Below are 25,012 nucleotides of genomic sequence, written 5' to 3'. Positions count from 1 at the left end.
AACAACAGCCATCCCTGGGCATATGGGGCTGGGTTTTAGGAGCCCTGAGGATGCCAGAATCTTGTAGATGCTCAAGTTCCTTACATAAAATGGGGCAGTGTTTGCTTATAATCCCATATGAATTACATTGACTCCAGGTTACTTTTCCTACCTGATATAATGTAAATGCTATGTAATTCATTATTACCCTTCATTTAGAAGACAATGAAAAGAAGAAAGTCCCAAATAGTTTCTTGGTTACTTCTCTCTTGTTGCTGGGACAAAATACCCAACACCCTTCCTTCCTTCCTTCCTTCCTTTTTTCTTTCTTTCTTTCTTTCCCTTCTATCTCACTGTCTCTGTCTCTTTCGCTCCTCTTTGAGACAGTCTCTTTGAGACTATGTAGCCCAGGATGACCTTGAACCCAGATGTAGTGCAGGCTGGCCTCAAACTCACAGTAGTTCTCCTGCCTCAGCCTCCCCTGTGGTAGGATTACATGTACCACTCAACAGTCTTTCTTTTTTTTTTTTTATCGGTACTAGGGATCGAACTCCCGAGTCTTTCTTTAATACTGCCATCGATAAGAAATAGTCCAAGTTACATTTATATTTGCCAACCAAGCAGGGATACCATCACTTAATGAAGTTTAACAGACTTGGCCTACTCAGGGATTCTCCAGGTTCGATCTCCAAGTTAATTTACTTTAACATATCAACTATTATTATACACAACTAGAAATGTAATGCTAGGGGTAGTGGAGAAAAATTAACAGGCTCTATCAAGCACCGTACCAGCTACTTTACAATATTTTTTTTACCTCTTTTTTACCTGTATGGTAGACACAAAAATTATTCGGTGGCTTCTGCGTGCAAGGGGTTGCTCCTGAGCAGTCTCGTTTCAGGTAAAGACAGAGCCTGCAGCCCCTTCTCAGCCCAATCCACATCTCACGCCCTCTGAGTCGTTCCCCCCCGCCACAGAACCCTCCATCTGATGTCCCTCTTCATCCATCGGCCACCTGCAGTTGGCCTCTTGCCCACGGCTTTCTGTCTGCCCTTCCCTCCTGGCTGTCCCTGGAGAACTCTCCCCAGGCTCAGCCCTGGGCTGAGCGGGGCCACAGACAGCCCATGGAGGAAGAGGAGCATGGGAGGGACTCATCGCCTCGGTGGACCTGACCTTGACCATTATCCAAGGGCATGCAAAGGGCCACCAGGTGCCTCTCTACGGTAACCCCTGTGGGCCCGGGACAGTTTCCTTCAATGCTCGGGGGCCTCTGAAACATCCGAGTGCAGGTTCGGGATTTGAAATGAGAATAGGGAGATGGAAAAGACAGGCTACAGGGACAGGCTGTCTGAAGAGTGGGGAAATAAAGAGTAGTGAGCACTTTTCTGATTTCTACCCTGCCCTCAATGAAAGGATTCAGTTTAGTACAGTATAAAATAACCTTGAGAATATGCTCACTTGTCAGGTGCTTTATAGGAGTTATTTGGGATACTCGGAGATTAATAATGAAAACATTGCTCTGTGTTTCCATGTGTGGAATAGCAAATCAGCTCCAAATTTAAAGAGGCATCTGCAGAGAGGAAGGGACTCATGCCCAGGACAATTGGCAGATGGGTGGCGAGTGCTTAAAAATGTATTAAAGTGAGGCCTAAATTAATGGGACTATGTGAACTCATTCTGAGCGTTAAAAAGATATTGTTTAGATTTCATTCACTGGCTTGAGTAAGTAGCTTTTCAGCAGTGTTTGAAACTCTAGCTTTCAAAAATCTGTGATTTCCTCTAGGGCGGGCCTGTAACCCCTGCCAATTCACAGGTTCCTGGGAGGTGTGAGGATTTCTCAGAAAATACTCTATGATTGCTGTCAGATTCAGAATCAAGGGGGAAGAATAAAAGGAAGGGCTTTCTTCTGAGTAAGAAAACCTTGTTTCTTACCTGAAGTTTTAGTCTAAACATACCAAGCGTTGTCCAATGTGGGATGGTTTCTCCCTCAACCCTGAAATGTCTGCCCGAAGCTTTAAACACAGCTGTCTCCCTGTTCATTGAAAATCTCTGCTCCACGCCCCACTCCTCCGTGATGTGGGCAAGATGCCCCTCTCCAGATGGCTTTCTTCTGGAAGCCACCCCATTGGGAACAGATGTGCCACCACCGAGGTCCCATCATGTCCCATTTTGATCCTATTAATGGAGTAATGCTGTCTGACACAGTAACTGCTTCTTCATGATTCTCCTGTCCTGCCGTTGTAATTCTACCATCTATTTAAATCCATTGTCCACTTTCTTTTCGCATAGTTCTACTGTAATCTTCAGTGTTCTATTTTTAGCAACTGGTTTGGAGCCCTTAAATTCATTTTTGTTATGTATGTACTTCAGCAAGCAGACCAGGTTGCCGGTTACAGGATGATTGACATTAAGTGTGTATGTGTGTGCACACATGCACGGGGGGGTGTGTATGCCCACACTTAATATGTGCAGAGGAAGAAAGAGCAAAAGCAAAGTCACAGATGTTTCAGCATGAAAACCTCTATTCACATCTTCTCTGTGGTTGATCTAGATAAAATCTTGTAAGATTTCTAGTCTTTATATTGTTCTAAAATATACTGTGCTTCCTTTTTAAATCTTGATCTTAAAATTAAGTCCTAAACTGCACATTGAATCTCAGTGTTATTTTGTGCTCCACACTTGCAGAAGGTAAGTTAGAATTCTCCAAGCAAGGCAGATTTTATAAATAATGCATAATGTTGCTGAACCAAAGACTTCATGAGGGAAAGAATTTTGACCTTACACCCCATACTCCTAGAATGATGCTGGCTCTTGGTAGATGCTTAATAACTACTTGTTGAATGAAACACAGATTTAAACCGGCATCCTAATCACATCTGGGCTTTGGAGACATAAAGTCAAGAGTTTAGAGCAAAAGTGTCCATCACCATCAAAGTGAGAACAGCAGCACCTTTCTCAAAAAAATGGGGCTGTGATTAAAAACTCTTAAGTCAGAGGCAGACAGAGCATGGTTTACAGCCAGTTCCCAGCTCTTGACCGTGTACAGTTCTGGAACTCCCAGGATCTCAGATTATAGTGATCCTTTCCCATCCTTGTCAAGGTCTGGGAAGTTTATACTTGTAATCCCATGGAAAAGTTATTGGAATTGAGTCAATCCCAATGTACCACTTCCAGTGCAACCCACAGCAAGAATAAAGAGACTAACACATGTTTATAATTATGAGGAGGGACCAGGGATTTAGCTCAGTGGCTGAAGCACCTGCTTGACAAGCGATAGGTCGTGAGTTAGATCCCCATTACCAAAGAACCAAAGGTTCCTAAGTCTAGCCAGGGTGAAGGTTCATTGGAACAAAGACCTCAACCCAGGGCCTAACCCAGATTTTATTAATGCGTGAGGAAAGGAGTGGCTTTCAAGGATGAGTGGCTGTAAGAAGAGTGGGAAATACATGGGTGCTGTGAGCTGTGCTAGACCTGAAAGCACCTTTGCAATATGCAGAGAGAAAGATGCAGAAAGACCAGTCTACATAACACAATTGGGGGTCAGTGCTTCAGCTCTGGTGTGCAAACTTTTCTGCTCTGGGAAGTCACAACCTTTTACTTCGAGGCTCAAAACCAGTTGATGGGGTGGAGTGGTGGCTCCTCAGGCTGCCTGGCTCAACCACATTTTGGGTGTCACTAGATGGGAAAAGAGCAACTGGACTCTAGCTTCAAATATTATACATCATTACCTCAGCCAGCCCCATTTACATTGCCTAAAGTCAGTTGCAGGGATAAGGATGGCCTCGCCAGCTCTGTACATATCAGTACATGGAAATAAGGCCGGGTTTAGCCAAAGTGGAGGTAACAGCTCTTTGAAAAGTACTCTTTTCAAGGAGAGTCCTCCAGGTGGTGCTCCACATCGGATCCTTTGGGGGAGATCTAAATCTCATCATACCTACCCCCTAGGCAGACGGAGAGCATGGGGTAACAGAGGGTGACTAAAGCCTTCAGCATTCTGCCCACCATGTAGAAAGCTCCACGCACACGCCTCTCTCCATCCTTATGCTTGCTCTTAGAATAGTTTCCCCCATACTGGCCAGAAGTATCCATAGTGCTATAGCAACCATGCATGCTTGGATTTTCCTCTCCTGTTTCTCCCATTATACTGGATTTCTGACAAGACAGAGATTCCCGTATCCCTGTGACTTTGTTTTCATTCACAAGAAGATAGATGCTACAGCCCCTATGAAATGATGAACAATCCAAAAAGGAACTGCCAAACCTGGCACTGGCCATGAAAGTCTTTCAGAAGCTGTTTTGTGACCCTGGTTATTGATGTTCCTCTCTTCGTTCTTCTTCCAGTCTTGCTTTCACTCACTTTATTGACTTTTCTTCCCTTCCAAGGAGGTTTTCAGGAGACACCAAGACTGTGGGTAGGGCTGCCAATTTCATAATCAGTCCATGCCTATCCTATCCAAAACCCTGCTCAGCTTCTAATATATGCAAGGAAACCCCATCTTGCTGTGGGGACTCAGTGATAAATAGGATGTTAGGCAAAACATAGTGTGGGGTGCTAAGCCAGGGCTGCCTTGAATGTCACAAAGGCTAGCGATTGGATCTTGGCACTTTTCTTTGCCTCTCTGAACTGCATATTCATCCATAAAATGAGGGTGGAAATGATTGGCTTGCAAGATTAATTAATATTATAAAGCTTCGCTGTCATTCCTGAGTGGCTAAATAGATGGATCTGTAGTTCTCTTGGTGTATCATTGATACAGTACACCAGCCCCTGAACACTTAGAAATGAGTCTAATCATCGTATATGTCAAATACTAATAATGCTAAGGAACAGTTCACGCCTCTAGGGCACAGGAGCGTGCTGAGTGACATCGTGTAGGTGCATCATGGATGGTGACATGTGCCAGGTGATCAGTTATCTTCTGCTGCATCATCAGTCATGTTTCAGATGCATCCACTGGGTTCCAGGAGAAACCAGAAAACCTACTTCTGGAAGATACTTCCTCAGTCCTTTTTCCAAATGATTAAATTAAGAGACAACACCAGCAGCTACTTATTTTAATGGGGACATTTTTCAGAAGAAATGTCAACCACAAATCTGTCCTGGCAGATGCATACTGTGTTATTTTCTGTCATTTCACTTCTCAACACTGCCAAGCGGGCGCTGCCTGAAGGATGAGCAGCTTTCAAGTTTTTATCAAAAGGCGGAGAAATGGAGTCTGTTTACTTGTGCTTTTAATCCTTTTTATGAAAAAAAAAAGGATTTTTAGAACAAGAAATATTTGTTGAGGTGCTTGTATGTGTGTGTGTGTGTGTGCATGTATGTGTGTATGTTTGTGTGTGCACATGTGTGTGTGTCTGCGGCTTATGCATGAGTGGGTGTTGGGGGTGAAGAACTGAGAAGGAGAGGGTAAAAATTATCCATTATTCTACAGCCCAGAAATAATCCCTGTTACCATTTTGACACTTTCTCATAGTGTTTTTCTGTGATATTTTGACAGCAGGAGAGTTGAAATCATATTGCACTTCACTTTTCGGTTTTTTGCCTTAAAATCGCATCATGAGCAGGCGTGCAAGACATCAGCAGGGCAATTGATTTCCCCTCTGGAAGCCTCCTAAGCAATGACCCCGAGTTTCTACTTCATGGAATCTGTGTGAGGCTGGGGTTAGGGAACGTGTGGGTGTGTGGCAGACACTTCTGGAGCTCACAAGTGGTGTCATTACTGTCCTCAGCCCCGCATCCCCGGATTTGAAAAGCCCATGTTCATTAAGCGTGGTCTCATGCCGCCCTCTGCAGCTGACCTCGGGGTCCAGAGAAGACGGGATGGTGTTTAAACCCAGAGTTGACAGTCTGACCCCAGAGAGGAAGCAAAATCCTGAAAATATTAGAGAAGCAGAAAGGGTTACGCTCTCCTTTTGACTTTTAGGATAACTTTGCCTTAATTATTTACAGAGCACTCTCAGATCTTGAATTCCTTCTATCCTTGGCTTTCTGTTTAAAAATGAGTCATGCTTCAGAGGATTATTTTTTCTTACCTCAGATACAATTATAATTGTAACCACAATAATGTGATCTGCCAGTGGAATAGTAAATTTCCTGTCCCTCCTAAAGGAGAAGGAAAGACCTATTTTTGTAAACTCAGATCTTTTGTAATGATTGGTTTAGGTTAAAATCAATGTTTTACCAAAAAAAACTTCCCTAAATTTAAAAAAGAATTGTAAAATCAAGAGTCCTAAGGATTCCATTAATTTGGTTTATAAAAAATTTTATTTTCTCTTTGCCTCAGGCATATAATTCAGTGAGGGGTATTTTTGCCTAATTAGCATGTTAGTATAGAAAATTCAAATGCTTGGCTATGCCTGCTAGTAGAATTAAGAATGATTTTTATGCTTTTTCTTACCATTTTCTATAAATGTTTCTACCATAACACATACACTGTTGCTCATCTGAAGAAAACAAATGAAAATTATTAAAAACTGCAAATGTTGAAGGTAGGAAATAACAGAAGTCAGCCAGTTCAAATAAATGAAAAACGGGAGAATTCAGTTCACATAAACAACGTGTAGCAGTGTGGTATCTACAGGAAACCAGCGAAATGTTTTCCTTCAGGGAAAAGTGCCCGCTCCTCTTCCCTGCACTGTGTAGAGCCTCTCCCCTGGCAGCCCACTGGTTTTGCAGCCCACAGTTTATTTGGCTGCATGGTCTGTCAAACATCGTCAGGTTCAGTGCCACTCTTTTGTTCTGCCTTTCTCCCTGAAGCCCACCAGGAATTAGTGACATCAGAAGTTGTCCAAAACTAAACAAATTTGTCAGAGTCAGGCACTGAATTCTTCAGCCAAGGAGTGGTTATTGGTTAGCTGAGGTTCACAGGTAGATTTATAATTGGACCAAATAGGGTTTGGTAACATTGAGAGGATGCAGGAGTAGCGCGGGGACAGAGGAATGTATTTTCTAGGGCCCTGCTCTTTGAAGGCACACATTTAGCCACTTATTCATTCAGTGAGTGTTTCACCGCTGGAGGATGGGTGCTGCTGATAACACCGCCCTGGGAGTCAGGAGGAATCCAGGTAAAAGCAGTGTCTCAAGGTCAGTAGAGGAAGAGGAGTGAAGGGGTGGAAAGGAGGAAGTGACAGGAAAGGAGAACGGGCATCAGCAGTCCTCATTTTAAGGGCCATGAGAGAGACATCAGCTCTCCAGATCCAGAGCTGCTTCCCAGCGAGATGAGGACTCCAAAGAGCCTGCGCCTCTGCCTGCTGGGAGGAAGTGCCTGACTGTGACTGTCCCTGGCCCTGCCTGGTGGAGGCCCAGATCAGAGAGCAGATTGGCAGAGGCAGAGGGGTGGGAGGTGAGAACAGGACTCAGCTGGCGGTGTAGAAAACCCCAGCAGCCTGACCTGACCGCACAGGCAAGAAGCACTGAGAGGCAGCCATGAGAGGAGAAAGCCACCTTGGGCTAGGGTTCAGAGCTCACTTGAGTGTTGGTTTGTTTACATCACAGAGTGCTTGGACCCTGTGAAGTCAGCGGCCTTATGGAAAAGTCCAGAATAGGTCAAACCCAGCAATTCAGCTGATTTCAATGAATATATGTTGTTTTTACAGGACAGGGATGGAAAATGAGCAAGCAAATCTGTGCCTTTTAGAAGCTAAAGTTTAGTAGAGACTCAGGAAGGGTGTCGGGGTAATAGGCAGGAGGTCACATTGTTAGTGCCTGCCAAAGAAAGCCAAGAAGAAATTTTCCAGAAAAACAAGAAAGACCAGAAGCGAGCCCACAAGCCAAGACAGCCACACTTTTTCAGCCTGGTCCCCCAAGTTCCCTGAACACGCCATTCTGGGTTGTTCTTGTATATCTTCCTACCACTCCCTCTGGTGCCTGGAACCTTTTGTTTGTTTGTTTTCTGTTTGGTTTTGTTTGGAAGTTTGTTTTTTTGTTTGTTTGTTTTGGATTTTTCAAGAGAGGGTCTCACTATGTAGTTCAGGCTGACCTTGAATTCACTGTGTAGCCCAAGCTGGCCTCTGACTCCTGGTGACCCTCCTGCCTCAGCCTCCCAAGTACTGAAACTAGAAGAGGATATCACCATGTCAAAGTCACCTGGACCTTTTGCTGTCACTTGTCATTTTACCTCCTTTCTCAACTGTTCTAGCCTCTATCAGCCACCTGTCTTATAACTCCATTGGTGCTGAGTGCTGGTTCCTGATATTTGGCTCTTCAGCATTTCCTGGAAGGTGCTGTAGCATTAGGGAAGGACCAGCAACTGCGGCCCCCGAGTGACTTGGGTCCAGTCGGCTCTGTCACCTAGTGCCTGTGCACCTGGCGGGTCTCATGTTTGGTTGCATCTCTGGCAGTTACCCTGAATAAAATAATACTCACAGAGCCCCCATACAGTTCAGGCTCTGAGCTGAAACCGTGTGCAATCTGGCTCTTTGGGCAGCTACCTGGGTGCAGCGCCTCCTCTACAGAAAGGGCCCCTTGAGTGATTGAGAAGAATGGGGGAACTGACTGCTTAGCAGGAGGCTGCACAGCTAGTGTCGCTCTGCGCTCTCAACTGTTTGCTTAGTATTCCCAACCCGCTGCGGTGTGTGGTCCTGAGATGCTGACTCCCAGCCATGGACTCGCCTGCTAGCAGTATTAACAGAATTTCTAATTTTTAGATCATTTCATTTCAGTGAACAGTGTTTTGATTTTTAAAAATTTCTTGTGCACTGTTTTTTTCCTTTTCATTTTGTGCTTTTTAAAACAGGCTCACTTCCACGTGCGTCCTCTGTCATAGTTCAGCAGTGTGCTACTACTTTAAAACTGCCGACACGCACCCAAGCACAGGAAGTGCCTGGAATGTCGCGAAAACCAGAAAAACCAACGGGGCCTCGTCAGCCCTTCTCAGAGCCTACGCTTCTTTATCCTACACATTTAAAAATTATAAGTAATTCACTGAATCATGAAGTTGGAAATTACACACATTGCATTGTTAAAAATGTGCCCGGACAGAAAACTTCCAACTGGAGCATTACAAGTCCATACAAAAAATAAATAAAAATACCAACAAGCATCCAAACCTTTTACTGACCATCAGAAAAATCAAATCAGTGGTAGCCCTCCGTTCTTACATGTGCCACATGACGAGACTGTTCCCAAGCACAATAAAATCTGTTGCTGGCTGCAACTCTAAATTATCACCACCTTGAGAAGTAATTTAATTGTCCGAGCCAGAAGCCGGCAAGGTGCGTGCATCTGGACTCAAGTCATTTCCATCCTAGAAATGAGTGCTGATGTGCTGATCAAGATAAGAATAAGTGTTCGTGAATGGAAACCTCATGTCAAGCACTCACTGGCTTCCTTATGACCTCTCTCTCACACACACACCCCGCGTCTATAAATTCCCCAGGGCTGCCCCGCCATGCACATCTCTAAGAGGGCCTTGGACACCGCCCTGCCTTGGGACCCCTACTGCTCCTCCCCCACCCCCTTCTGTCTTCTCTAGCTCGGCTGACAGCAGCTCTGTCCTGCGTGGTGGAGCCAAAACCTTTGCAGGCTTAGAGTCCTCGCTGCTGCGATCACATTGTGTTCCATCTGGTCTGTAAAGACACACTGTTGTCCTTTCCTTCAAAATCTATCCCACATCCTCTCCCTTCCCCTGCTCACTGGCCACTGACACGGAACACAGGACACCTGCCTTGCTTCCTGCTGCCAGGCCAGACCCTGCTGCTGCCTGGTCACATGGCTGCCCGAGGGCGCTGTCCAGGAGCGAGTCTACTGAGGGCTCTTCCTGTCTCAGCTTTTGTATGATCTTCCCATCTCACTCAGAGGGGAAGCCCAAGCTGGACGGTGCCCCCGAGGCCTTCTGTATGATGGGGTACAGAATCCCCTGTGCCCTCTGAGGGATCTCGTCCACTCTCCTTTTCCTGTCTTCCTTCTCAGTCTGTCCTCCCACACTATCCTTAGACCCAGTTCTGTCTCAGGACTTCTGGTCTTGCTGTTCCCTTAGCTTGGATTTTCTTCTCTGTATCCCCACAGCTTGCTTCTTACTCTTTTGACACCTTTTAAAAATTTTTTTCTCGTAAACCTTTTTTTAAAAAGGTCTTCTTTTAAGGCTGGATATGCTGGTGTGTCGGTGTCGCTCCCGGCCGGCAGGAAAGACACACGACAGATTCTGACGGTGTGCAACCTTGTCTTTATTTGTCTCCGCGTGAGCCGCGCAAGGCCTCTGCTCTGCCACCAGTCCTTTCTCACCGGTGGGCTTCCTCTATCTCTCTATTAGCAGCGTGGGTCACACACATATATACGGACTCATTGTCCAATAGGGCAACAGCAGGCATGTGAGCTGATTGGTCATCGTCATTAGTTGCTGGGTAGACCAGTCTATTGCGCGGGCTGTTTACGTTGCCAGGGCAATCAGGGGGCAAGAAGCAGGTGCCAACTTGGCTCACTCGATGGGAGGGGTAATTTAGCTCAGGCTTCGCTCTTTCCTACAGGCCTCAGCGGCTCCCAACATCTCCCCCTATTTTATTTATTTTGAATGAATGTACGCATCGCAGCCCGCCCTGGATTGAGTGCAGAGGCTTATGCCCTGTGTTGAGGCCCACCGTAGGCCCTTGGCTTGGACCCTGGTCGGCCGTCCCTGGGTCCACCAAGGCCTTGAGACCCTCGTCCTTTTTCCAGGGCCAAGAGTGAACTGGACGGAACCTGGATGCACATAGGCATGCACTCATGCCCCTCCGTGTGATCCCCTCGGAGAGGTATCTAGATCTGGGCAGATTCTAGTAATCCAGCGGCTTTCGTGCAGTATGGGGTAGGGCCTGGCTTAGGTCGAGTCGTGCTGGGGAGGCACGCTCTTACCCGTCATTGACTCACCTACCCTGCTGTGCGGTGTCATTAGGGAAGGAGTGCGGGAGACCCACCACATCTAGACTCGGTCGTAGGCCAACCGAGCGAGCCATGCGTAAGCCTGGGGGTCATTGTGCCCATCACGGACTGCTGCCAGGGCCGCATGGGCAACCAGGCGTACTTGACGCCGGGCCGCCGCAAGGCGCCCATTAATAAATGATGTAACCCATCGGAGCAAGAATGGTCCTACAAGTAAGAGCAGAAGCAAGGAGCACAGGGGACCTAACAATGGTAAAACATAGGGGAGCAAGCCATTCCAGGCTCCCCAAAAGGGATTGTCTTGTAGTTCTTTTCTTCTCTTTTCTAGGTCTTCTTGCAGTTTCTTTAATCGGTCTCGAACGATTCCGGACTTGTTGGCATAAAAGCAGCATCTTTCCTGTAAGGCAATACAGATACCTCCCCTTTCTACAGTGAGTAGATCTAGGCCCCTTCTATTCTGCAGAACAACCTCTGCAAGGGAATCAATTTGATCTTGTATCTCTTGAAGGGTCCTCTCAACAATAGACATGTCTTCTATCAATTGCCTGGATAACTGAGTATATTTGGTTAATGAGACTCCTAGGCCCGCAGTCCCGGCGGCCAGGGCTCCAGTTATCCCCAGACCAGCCAAGAGAGGTAAAATCAGTACATCTCTCTTATGTCTTTTTATAAAGGTGTCCACAGCTGGGATGGGCATGGGTTGGTCCCCAGGGACAATACCAATGTCAGGCAACAAGTAAGCTAGGCCACATAGGCCGGTCCAATTACTGGGCAGGTAGGTATAAGCATGACCATTGCCGCAAGCAAATACTTTGCCAAAGGGGACACATAGCGGCGAGCTACTACTTACATTGGTTACGGACTCACACGAGGCGACTGCCAGCACTCCAACAACAATATCATAACTATTATTTTGTGGGTACTTTTGGAAACAGGATGCATTAAACTGTCCCATAAACTGGACCCGAAATGGAGGCCCATGTGAGCAATTATAGGGTGTGTTGTAATTGTAAGGTTCACTTTCATTGTCTCTAAACGGCATGGCCAGCGGCCATGATTCTCCCATCATCATACACAGCCAACAATCGGAGGCCAGCCCTGGGTCAGTAAGATTGAGTGCTTTGTGGGTAGCCTCTAATATGGATTCAGTAGCGGGGTCAAGGTTAATGCCTCGGGATTTTGGGCGTAGGAGTGGATGGTAATTGACTTCAGGGAACGGATTTAATTGTTCCCATCGCTCGATGACCTGTTCCTGCCGGTACTGGTCTTGGACCCCTCCACCGTCAGAGATGTGAACGGGGGCGGTCATAGACCAACAGACCGTTTCTCCAATCTCTCCATTACAACCTGACTGCATGAATGGGGAACCGCCTACAGCAGCGGGAATATGGTTAGGGGCAACAGGGTCTCTCCGTGCAGTTAGCGTTGCCATCCAATAGGTTGTACTGTTGAGTTTGCATTGTTTTGTCTCTGCATAGCATGTGGCATGCATGGATTCCTCAAACTTAGTGCAGGGACATGTAGCGAGATTACCAGGCCCTGAGGGACTCACCTTAGGCTTAAGTATGCACTGATAGGATGGTTGACTAAATCCTCCTGCAGTGGAGGGGTACACAACTGAGAATGCTGTTTTATCCCCACAATCGGTCCCTGGTCCTTTCCTGGTGTTAGGTGGTATACTGCTTACCGTGCCACCTCCGCAATCGCACAGACTGCCAAGAAGGCTCGTGCGAAGATCTATTCCAGAAGCGGGGCCCCCCGGCCCCGCATGTACCATACTTATCCTGAGGAGGGCTAGGACAACGCCCCCAATGAAAAGGGCAGCCTTTTTTGGGCTCATCTGGCTGTCAGGCCTGCTGCTGGTCTCCGGCAGGACAGGATTAGTCTTCAGTCGAAGGGCTTGTCGCACGCGTCAGCCTTTCTGGGACCCACAATGGTTCTCGTCCCGGTTCCTGCGGGAAAACACAAACCACACCTCGGTTCCAGCTGACTACCGGATCCGGGCCCATCCATTGTCCCGTCAGGACATCTTTCCATTTTACCCATCCCTTATTGCTAGGAGATGGATTACAATGCTCCATAGCCGGGGGGTGGTTGTTATTGTTCAGGTTTAAAAAATTGTATGTGAATAGTGCCATGGATAGCCGTGCCTTTGGGGGCAGGCCCTGGCCTACTCCCCCTTTTTGTTTATATAAGATTTCTTTGAGGCTTTTGTGAGCTCTTTCAATAATTCCTTGGCCTTGAGGGTTATATGGGATACCATGTTTTAAGTGTACTTCCATAGTCTTACAGAACTCATTGAAGGCTTTTCCTGTATAGGCTGGTCCGTTGTCTGTCTTTAATATTTTGGGCTTGCCCCACGCGGCCCAAGCCGCTAAGCAATGATTGATCACATTAGATACCTTTTCACCTGTCTCTGCAGTTGCGAATATAATATGAGAACAGGTGTCCGTGGAGACATGGACATACTTAAGAGATCCAAATTCTGTTATGTGTGTGACATCCATTTGCCAAATGTCACCAGGGATCAACCCTCTGGGGTTAACCCCCATTGATATGGCAGGCGTGTGTGTGGCGCATGAGCTGCACAGTCGCACGATGTCCCGCGCGTCAGCCCTGGAGATGCGGTAATGGTTAGCTAATGTCCTGGCATTGACATGGAACTTGTCATGGAACTGTCGGGCTTGTTGTATTGGAGATATCATGTTAAAGGTCCATAACGGGCGTGTGGCCGCGTCAGCAGCCGCATTGCCCTGTACCATGGGCCCTGGTAGGTGTGTATGTGCCCTTATGTGAGTGATGTATATTTTGTTGTATCTATTCATGAGCAATGTCTGGATAGACAAAAACAAGTCAGTTACTTTGGAGGTTGGTTTAATTGGGCCTGCAGTCTCAAGGACCTGCATGGCGTTGACAACATATTTCGAATCAGAAACAATATTAAGGTCCCCTGGGAACTTCTCGAGGATGGTTTGTACAATTTGTAACTCCACCACCTGTGGTTGATCTGGTTCAAACTGTATGCTAACTGGAGGCATGCCCAAGACCACATAGGCCCCTATCCCGGTTTTTGACCCATCAGTATAGACTGTTGTTGCAGGAGTAAGGGGTGCAGGGGCGGTGATTTTTGGAAATATCACCGGATGTTGAGTAATAAACTGTAGTATAGGGTCCTTAGGGAACTGATTGTCTATCTCCCCAAGAAATACACATCTCAGGATGGCCCAAGTATCTATGCAAGCAGTCAGAATTTTTATTTGAGAAGCGGTATAAGGCACCCGAATAGCGTGAGGCGTAGAGCCAAAGTGCTGGATGGCTCTACTATGTGCCTCCAGAGCCAGAGAAGCAACTGCTTCCGGGTAATATTCAATAATCTTGGCAGGTGAAACCTTAGGGTGCACCCACAGAAGTGGCCCTTTCTGCCAAATCACTGCTGTGGGCTGGGAACTGGTCTGCAACAAGCAGACCTCAAAAGGCTGTTCTGGGTCAATTCTCTGTAATGTAGCTTTGCTTAGGGCCTCTTCTATCTTTTTTAGAGCAATTCTGGCCTCTGGGGTGAGCTCTCTAGGGGAGGCAAAATCCGGATCCCCTCTTAGGAGATCAAACAGGGGCTTTAAGTCTGAATTAGGGACGTGCAAGTAAGGTCTGATCCAATTTATATCTCCCAGTAACTTTTGCATGTCATTTAGGGTTGTAAGATTATCTGTTCTGATGGTTACCTTCTGTGGAGAAATCGATGTAGGGGAGACTTTGGTACCCAAGTAAGTCACTATGTCTCCTCCTTGAATCTTGTCAGGGGCAATATGTAGATTAGCCTTTCTCAGGGCCTCGACCAGTTGGCCTAGCATATCCTCTAACATATTTATGTCCTTCGCACTGATCAGCAGATCGTCCATGTAATGAACGCACCTAACTCTGGGGAAGGCTTTGCGTGTAGGGATCAGCAGGGAATCCAAATAAATCTGACACATAGAGGGGCTATTAGTCATACCCTGTGGTAGAACCACCCATTCATATCGAAGATCAGGGCTTTCTTGATTAACGGTAGGTAAGGTAAAAGCGAACCGGTGGGTATCTTCAGGGTGCAAGGGAATAGAGAAAAAGCAATCCTTGAGGTCTATGACATAAATTGGCCAATGTCTTGGGATCGCTGAGAGTGCTGGTAGTCCTCTTTGGACTGCCCCTAGAGGTTGCATCTGTGCATTGACCGCCCTCAAATCATGGAGTAGTCTCCACTTACCTGATTTCTTTCTAATAACAAAAACAGGGGTATTCCAAGGGGAAGTTGATGGCTTTATGTGCCCTGCCTGAAGCTGGGTTTTGACTATCTCGGTTAACGCTAAAAGCTTCTCCTTGGGTAGGGGCCACTGAGGTACCCAAACTGGATTCAGGGACTTCCAAGTGATCTTAATTGGAGTAGGCAGGAGAACTTCCTCAGCGGCCCCTAGGAAAAACCCAGCCCGTGTCTACCTTCCCTTTTCTCTACAGGTACGGGAGATGTCCGGCCCTGCAGGGCAGAGCCCAGGCCCTTGCCGGGAACATATCCCTGATTCTTAAGTATACCCTTGGCTTGAGGAGAGCAGGTGGATGTAAGAATGACATCCATCTGAGTGAGGATGTCTCTTCCCCACAAAGATACCGGCAGCTGTAGAACAAAAGGTTGAAAATGTCCTTGGTGACCCTCCTCATCACACCAAGGCAGGGTCACGGCACTAACCTGAGGGGCAGCCACCATCCCCAACCCTTGGAGTGTGTTGTCAGCTGTATTGGTGGGCCAGCTAGAAGGCCAGTCCCTCTTGGAGACAATGGAGCGGTCTGCCCCTGTATCCAAGAGTCCTGTTATATTTCTACCATTAACCCTGAGCGAGAGCATGGGTCTTTTATCAAGAGTCATATGAAGTCCTTCAAAAATTTCTCCAGAGGAGCCAAAACCCTGATCCCCTCTTACCCGTTGTCTAGACTGAAATCTCTCATGGAGACTGGGGAGCAATAAAAGTTGTGCTATCTTATCCCCCTCATTAATCACCATGGTTCCTACATGAGTTTGGACCATAATCTTAATGTTTCCTGTGTAATCTGAGTCTATGACCCCAGGGACCACGGTAAGGCCCCGGAGGGCGGTGGAGGATCTTCCGATTACCAGACCCACGGAATTCTCGGGAAGTGGCCCCCGGAAGGTGGTCTCGACTATCTGAACACCCATGTCAGGCGCTAATATGAATCTGGAGGCGACACAGAGGTCCACGCCTGCTGACCCAGGGGTAGCCCTTGTGGAGGGCTGCCACTTTGTGTTGTCCTGTCTAGGGGGCGGGGGCCCGTCCGTAAGGAGGGCCCCCTCTGGCCGTTTTTTGGCTCCTGAATTTCCCTGCCACTAATGCGGTTTCCCTGGGCATCAAAAACTGATCTGCAGTCTTTCGCTTTGTGTGTTCCCTTCTTATATCGTTCGCACACGCCTATCGGCCCTTCCTGTGTATTAACACTGTGCGGACAGTCTCTCCTAATATGCCCTGGTTCCCCGCAGCCAAAACATCCTTTGGGCTTACGATCTCGCTTAGGTCCAGAAGCACCCTTAATTTGTGCTGTCGCGGCTACAAAGGCCGCCGCAAGCTTTGCTGCAGTCATCTGCCCTCCAATCTCCCTACAAATCCTAATCCAAGCATTGAGATCCTTGTTTTTATGCGGGGCAAGAGCCGCTTTGCACTCCACCGTGCATTGTTCAAAAATGAGTTGTTTGATCAGGGGCTTCGCCACCTCTTGGTCTGAAAAAACTTTATCGCCCGCGTCTTGCATCCTAGCCATGAAATCAACAAATGGCTCTGTGGCACCCTGTACTATCTTTGAAAGGCATAATGAGGCCGCCCCCGCACCGTTCACCTGTTTCCACGTGCGGAGCCCAATATTAGAGATTTGGTCATACACCTCATTGGGGAACTGAATTTGGTCATCCCTATATTGACCTGAGCCCTGGAGCATATCTTCATTCCACCTTGCATGCCCCCTGTTAACATTCTTTTCTGCTTGCTCGATGGCAAACTCGGCATACCAGGCTCGCCAATCAAGATAACTACCCGAAGGAAGGCATGCCTTGGCCAGCTGCATCCAATCACCCGGTGTAAGAGGCTGAGAGGCAAGATTCTCTAGCATAGCTATGGTATAAGGAGCTGTGGGCCCGAAGGTCGTGACAGTGCTTTTTAATTCTCTGATCTGTTTTATTTCAAACGGTTCCCAAACATTGCGCCCTTGGCCTGGGGCCATTTGCACAGTATATACTCCATAAGGACCGTAATCTATTCCTTGCATCGGTGGATCCCCTCCGGACCATCGTTCACCCCTCCATAACCGCCCATGAAAATATCGTCCACCCCGCGGCGCGACGTCATAGGATGGCGGTCGCGACAGAGTGGAACGGGGCGTCACTTCCTGTGCCGGCTGAGAGAAGGGGGGGTCCCCTGTAGCGGCCTCTCGGCGGGGAACCGCTTCTGGAAAAGAGCTCCAGGGCGGAGCGGATGGCTCTCTATCTCCTCCCCGCCAGAGGGCGCTCGGGGGTCCTTTCTCCTCTCTTTGCTTTTCTCAAGCGGCGCACGCACACAATTCGCGGCGCAACTCGGCATAGGGGTTTCGGGCCTCTCGGCTTTCTGCCCCACCTTCTGGTTCCTCCTCGCTATCTGAGTCGGAGGACTCCAGAGCTTGGGTGTTCCCTATCTTTCCCTGGATCTTCTCCCCCTGGACAGATCCCTACCGAGAGCATTCCGATTTTGCCTGCTCAAAAGCCTTGCGTGCGTCCATGATTTCCGCGTCTCTAACTGCCGACGGGAACCCCTTCCCCTCCCCTTCAAGGCACGCATGTATCATTTCCCACAGGGGGCGAATAGCCGGCGAAATATCGCCTCCCAATTCCGCCGAGGCGAGGTCCCCGCCTAACTTCTCCCATGACGGCAGGTTTAAATGCCCTGTGGGTAAAAACCAGGGAGCCACGCTATCTACCTCCGCTATAAATAGTTCCAGTGTTTTTTGACCTACCCTGAGGTCCCTAGATTTTAAAAGCTTTCTAAGGGCCTTTACCAAGGGCCGTGCCTCCGTGCTCGGTAAATTACCCATCCTCAACCTCTGAGGGCTGTAACTCACCGCGTGTGACTTAGAGAACCCGTCACCTACGCGTGAGCCTGAGGGGAGTCTAAAAGCCCTGTAGGTGCGCGCCACCCAGAGCCCAGGTTTATCCCCTACTCACCTGTCCAGCAGCACCACGCTGGAGCGTTGCACACCACCGAGGGGAGTGATCAGGTCCCCGTACGGGCCACCAGATGTCGGTGTCGCTCCCGGCCGGCAGGAAAGACACACGACAGATTCTGACGGTGTGCAACCTTGTCTTTATTTGTCTCCGCGTGAGCCGCGCGAGGCCTCTGCTCTGCCACCAGTCCTTTCTCACCGGTGGGCTTCCTCTATCTCTCTATTAGCAGCATGGGTCACACACATATATACGGACTCATTGTCCAATAGGGCAACAGCAGGCATGTGAGCTGATTGGTCATCGTCATTAGTTGCTGGGTAGACCAGTCTACTGCGCGGGCTGTTTACGTGGCCAGGGCAATCAGGGGGCAAGAAGCAGGCGCCAACTTGGCTCACTCGATGGGAGGGGTAATTTAGCTCAGGCTTCGCTCTTTCCTACAGGCCTCAGCGGCTCCCAACACTGGTGCCCACTTGTAATGTCAACACTAACCTGGGAGACTGAGGCAGGAGGATCACAAGTTCAAGCCCAGCCTGAGCAGCTTAGTGACCTAGCCAGACCTGTCTCAAAAAGAAATTTTAAAATGTCTGTGTGAATGCCTTGGGTTTGATCCCCAGTAACACATACATACACACACACACACACACACACACACACATCTTGCTCTGTCAGTGCCCTTAAGCTTACTCCTATATACTACACCATCTGAGCTGCTGTGTTTTCCTCCAGGACTCTTACAACCTTCTGATAAACCGTGTAGCTGATTCTAATTCATTGTCTTCCTCTTCCCTTAGGTTGTAAACTCAGTGGAGGCAGAGATCTTTTTTGTCTGTTTTAGTCATTGCTATCCCCTCATGCCCAGAAGTGTGCAATAAATATTTATTGAATGAATTAATAGTCACAAGAGGTTAAAAAAAGGAAACAGCAAGAATATTACAATTCTAATTTAAAATATGTAGTACTGTATTCTAACAGTGAAGTGTTTAGGGATATTAAAAATCATCTTTTCAGAGACACCAAAATATGAAAAATTTGAAACTACCATGAAATACAGTATTTTTAGTCTTGAACAAAATATAGCAATTACTGATTCTGGTGTTCTCTGGGTGACAAGCTAACAACTTTTTTGTAGCTATCTTTTATTTCCAAGAGTGTATATAAGCAGTGCTTTTATAATTGGATTTTTGGGAGATTTTCAAAAACCATTAATTGGAAATAGGATCCTCATCATCATAGCTTCTATTTGCCAAGGGTGTTTGAGACTTTCATGTTCGGGTTCTAGTTGTTCTACATGCAATAGGATGTGGAATGACCAAGAGCTGTAGTCACATATCTTCAGAACCTTCTTAGTCTCTTTAGTGTCCATTTGTTTGCTTACAAACTAAGCTAACCGTGTCTCCAGAGAACTTCTGTACATGAATAAATGCTCAGCATTGCTGGCTAGTAGAGAAGTGTGAATTAAAACAGTACTGAGATTCCATCTTACCCCAGAAAGAATGGCTGTTCTCAAGAAAACAAGTAACAAGTGCTGCCGAGGACTTGGGGGAAAAGGATCCCTCCTCCATGACTGGTAGGAATGCAAACCTGTATAGCCGCTATGTGGAGATTCCTTTAAAAACTAAAGATAGAAATCCCATTAGACCAGCCACTGCCTTTCTGGGTCTCTTCCGGAAAGCGTTAAAATCATCAGCTAGCGTGTAGTGGCTGGCACAGAGGCAGGAGCACAGGTGGGGGGGCAGCACCAGAGAGATGGAAGCGGGGAGAACAGAGGGGCCTCTCTCAACAACTCACTAGGTCCCCCAGAATCACAGAGATCACTGTGAGGGGCCGCATCCCCATTTCGCCCCTACTCAGCCTGCCTCTCAAAGGCTCCACATCCCGTCCTGTGACCCCCAAGCTGAGGATGGGGCTCCTGCATGTGAACCTCTGGGGCCCACATTCAAACCCCTTCCAGGCTCCACACCCAGGAGTAAGGGCTGCAGTGACGCGTCTGCACTCAGAGTGCCCAAGACCAGCTTCACACTGTCTGTACCGCGGGGCTTTATTTTGGATGCCATGCTTTGGAGACTGTGTGAGCAAGAACCATGCATCACACAGTTAAATTCTCAGGACAGAGCCTGTCTTTTTAACTTGCGGACGGATTCAGTTCATCCTCTCACCTCCTCACTAAGGTCAAGCCATGGCGACATGGGACTGTCACAGCCCTAAAGGCTCGTCAGTGGCTCAGTTAGTTAAAACAGGCCTGTTGCATATGTACATGTTTTCTGAGCAGCCAGCTTAGTGTGTTTCCTAGCTGTTGAATAATAGCATTTGCTGTGCTTTCGGCTTCACCGCCGCTGTGCCTGGTCTCCTCTCTTAGCAGAAGGCTGAGGCTCTGCAGTCACTTCCTGTTGGTCTTTGATTCCAGAGGAACTGTTCTCAAAAGAATTACTTGAGGAAGACCTTTTTCATTACTGAGTCATGAGATAACATTTTACTAGTCATACATCTATCCCTGAAATTTTAATATAGTTAATATGCATTTCTAAACATTAGTGTGTGTGTGTGATCTCAGTTTACAAGCTAGCTCCACCTAACACTCCTTAATCAAAGCGTACCAGTGCAGTTCATCCAAGTTTAACAGATGTTTGGTTTGTTAAAATGGTGCTCATTTTCATCCTTATTAAATGAACCTTTATTCCAAGGACGACTCATTATCATGTTCCAGATAAGGTGGCTCAGACTTAGAGAAGCTAAATTATCTTTCTTTTTTTCTTTTTTGTTTTTGTCTTTTTCTAGACAGGGTTTCACTATGCAGTTCAGGTTGGCTTTAAGCTCACTGTGTAGCCCAGGCTGACCTTAAACACACAGAAGTTCTCCTGCCTCAGCCTCCTGACTAGAGTTATAGGTATGCACCACCATACTCAGCTAAATTACTTTTTGAAAGATAGTAATAAGATCAGGGTTAAAGCCAAGATCTCCTTAATGTCAAAGCCTGTTCGTACTGTTACAGACCATCACAGATTTATTCAAAAGAATATTTTTGAAAAAGAGTATTCAAAACTAGATTTCAGGAAAATTTCATTTGAAAATATAAATAGTAAACTGATTTTGAGGTATTATATTACCAAATATATGTAAGGGGTATTTTAGAAAGACCTTTTTTCTTATTGAGTCATGAGAACATTTTAATAATGATACATATATGCCTAACAATTTAGTACATTAACAAATTGGCCCTAGGAAAAGAGTCTGTATTTACTTTCCATTAAAATACATACTATATACACTTGAAATGTTGTACTTTCCAATGTTGTTCACATTAGTAGAGCCCTGTGTCACCCTCCTAGTCTGTCATTGTGTGTATTAGTTTTTGATCTCCCAGATCAGTTAAACCTGAAAATTATCATAATTTTGGCCTCTTACATGTATGTTTGAAGACAAAAACAGGATCACACTACAATTTATATCATATGCGGTATATGCAAAAGATAAACGCAGGTCACCAAGAATTCCTAATATTATACCTATTTGTATCATAAAGAAATAGTGTTTGTCTTAGGAGTTATCTTTTTATTTATTTATATTTTTTTGGAATTGAACTCAGGACCTTGTGCTTGCCAGACGAGCGCTGTACCACTGAGCTACAACCCCAGCCCTCTTTTATAGGATTGTAAACAAACAAGAAGGCCCATGCTGGTTTTTCTTTTTTCTTTTACTTTCTTTCTTTTTCTTTTGTGGGGGGGTACTGGAGATTGAACCCAGAGCCTCAGGGTTGCTAGGCAAATGCCTAACCACTGATCTACAGCTCCAGCGCTTTCTAAGAGCAGTCTTGACCAAGCATCAAGGTTGAATCCGTGAGGACTCATTCAAGGGAAAGACACAGGTTTTGGAGGTGCGATGTAGCCACGCCCTTCCACAGAACCCACAGCAAAGCCACTGTGTTTGCTGTGATGTTACATCGAGTAAAGTTTTCCTCTGCAGCATGAGCTGTGTCCTTGTGAATCAAGGCTGCAGTGACAGGAGCTGCCCCTAGACTGGGACTGGAGACCAGACAGATGCTCTTGGGAGGGCTCTGCTCCCAGCCTGCTGATTCTCAGCTGCCTGCACCTGGCCCAGGCACCAGTCCACAGCTCTGTTTCACACTTAGCCTCCAGCCCTGTGGAGGATTCCAGTAGGGAGCTTGGCTGCCTGGTGTGTTTCCATAGTCGCAGGAAAGTGATTAAGCTCCAGATCTCAAAGCCTAAAGGAAGCAGATCTCTACCTTTCCATCTTCCCTGGGTTACCTCTCGCAGATTTCCAGCCAGCATCGAAGTCCTGCAGCCTTTCCCAAAGTAAATTTCCACAGCGTGCGGAAGAAACTACAGATGGACCCAGGAGGGAATTAGATCAGAGTTTATTTCCCAACTTTATGTGTGATAACTGTGAATGATGTTTTAATGGTCAGGCATGAAAACTTCAGAGATGGACCAAGATTTGCGGAGGAGGCAGGCAATGAGATCGCAGCACTAGAGGACTGCGGCTTTTGGTTATTCTCCTAGTCAGGCCCTTCTCTTGTAGGAAAGCAGATGGCGAAAGGGAAGGAGTGTTCTATCTCGTGCTGTAGCCCAGCCCAGTCCTGCTTAGCCAGCTTGCCGTGCAGTGCAGGCCGGGGGATCCTCTCTTCTGATTGGCTTTCCTTCAAGACAGCCCAGGTCTCCTTCATCCTCCCAGGACATCTGAAACAATTTGGACACTCCACTGCAGTCCACGTGGCCATTAATTCTGGTATGTCAGCTTCACTGGATTAGAAAATGCCTGGCAAATTACTAAAACACATTCCTAAGAGTGTCCGCATAGAGTGTCCGCAGGAGGTATCACCTTGGGCAGCATATAAGGTCCTTCATCCTTCTTCTGTGACTCTCTTCCCCTTTTCTGCTCCCTGACCACTGTGAGCTAAGCAGCTTTTCTTCACCATACCATTCCACCGAGGTATTTCTGCCTCAGAGCCCGCTAACGTAGACTGAATCCCCTGAAACCTTGAGCTGAATTTAACCTCTCTTCATTTACATCAGGTTTGTGCCCCGGCAGCGGAAAGCAGGGTGTTACAGTGCGTGATCCTAAGTTAAAATGATGACTGCCACGCTTTGTTCTACAGTTCTTTTCTGAAGTAAAAAAAAAGCCGCTTCCTTCTGCTTTTTAAATCATTTATGTGCAGCTGAATGTCACGTCTCATTAGCTGCTGCCTCCATCCCATGCCGAACCAGAGAGGATGTGGACACAGGGAGACTATAAATACCCACACTCTTTCCACACACGTGGCTTTACATAGTGCAGAGCAGTCAGGATTCTTCTGCCTGAGCTCTGATTCATGGTAATGTGCTTTTATTCCTAACTGGCATTTTCACATGACCAGAAACTCTTCCTGGCAACACTTAAAGAGTTTTCCAAGAACATATTATATGATACTTCTCCAGGAGCTGGCTGAGGAGTCTGTTTTCTGGATAAGAAGAAACGGGGTTTCATATCGTCTTCCCCAAAGCCCAGAGATCTCCAGATGGAAAGATTCAGCCAGAGGTGCTGTTTGGAAGGGTGATTTCAAAGGAAATGGTAAAAGCAGCAAATGTGGATATGAACTTAGTGGCACTGTCCAGCCTACTGACAAGTCCTGCCAACCTGAGATCCCCTGGTCTGGTTCAGTATTTTTCTCTTGTCACGTACCCTACAGCATTTGATAATCTACCCGTGAGCCTCTAAATCAGAGGGTGCTGGGTGGGGTGTCAGCTGTCATCTCTGACTTACCAGTCGCTGCAGCACTTTAGCTGACCTGGGCATCAGTCAGAGCAGAAGTAAACAATTACTTCTCCACGAGGTTACTAGAAGGAGCTTTTAGCTAACTCATGTGAGGAGCCTGGCATTTAAGAAGTGTTTTAATAAATGAAAATCTCTACTGTTTCACCATTCCATATTTATTATGCAAACTAAAGGATGACACAGGGAAAGCAGTAAAATTTGTAGTTGATCTCTGATACTAATTGACACTCCGTGGAAGAATCCATGGTGAGAGATGAAAGAGAGACCAAAGTAGCAGAATCACATCACTTAATTAGTCCCATGCAGGCTGCATGACCCACTTAGATATTAGTCCTGGGGGCCCTGCACTCCTTCACGGGGTCCCCCTCCTCCAAGGCTCCCCCATGAGGGCATGGGCTCATGGAAACCCTTGGATTTCTTTGATCTGCTTTTGATTTTCTGCATCATTCTTAATCCTAATGCTTATTTTTGATAGATCAGTCAAGTCAAACTCATTAATCGGATGCATTTTTAACCAGTGCTAGCAGACCTTGAGTTCCTCCTACCAGCTCTAACACTAAGAGTACATTTTCTTTGAATTTTTACAGTGAAGTTTAGAAAAGGTTTTTAAACAAAATTTTAGAAACAAAAATTGCACTACACAGAGAGAAAAATGTGCCATTTTCTCTTTCACAGTAAGCCACGAAAATTGTGGGGCACGACCCAGTCATGATAATAGTTTTCTGAGCTCTGAAATACCAGAATTTTGACATCCAAAGACTTCCAACATGCTGCCTTCACCTTTTTGATAAGAGAAGAAATTATTAAATGTCAGCACTTTGGGGAATTTTTAAAAAGACATCTTCAACAAATAGACTTCCTGTTCAATTTCTATGTTTAATATATAAAATGGAAGTATAACTCAGCTATTTCTCATATATTTAACTTACTAACGTCAAAGTACCAGTGTTGTAGAATGAGTTTCTAAACTCTGTTCTCTCCCTGATTAGGAAAAAGTATCTACCAAACCCCATTAGATATACAAGGCCTCAAAAGTACTCCTGAAAAAATTTAGTGTTGGGTGAAAGGCAATTTGGAAAATATCGTCACATCTACTTGCCAGTACATAAAAATCTTTAGCCACAGTTCTCAAACATTTTGATTTTCTTTCCACATGAAATATTAGTAGTACAGTATATGTA

The 25,012-nt window shown here is 46.6% G+C and overlaps 1 protein-coding gene across 1 annotated transcript in view; it reads left to right on the top strand.

The window, feature by feature from the left end:
* The window catches only part of Ak5 (adenylate kinase 5), a 199,488-nt gene that overhangs the window by 61,251 nt on the left and 113,225 nt on the right, over positions 1 to 25,012 (top strand). The window lies entirely within an intron of this gene.

This window comes from Cavia porcellus, unplaced genomic scaffold (genome assembly GCF_034190915.1).
Source record: "Cavia porcellus strain 051 isolate PalLab524CR breed Dunkin Hartley unplaced genomic scaffold, mCavPor4.1 scaffold_1, whole genome shotgun sequence".
Lineage (NCBI taxonomy): Eukaryota > Metazoa > Chordata > Mammalia > Rodentia > Caviidae > Cavia > Cavia porcellus.
This window is presented reverse-complemented; position numbering and strand designations above follow the sequence as displayed.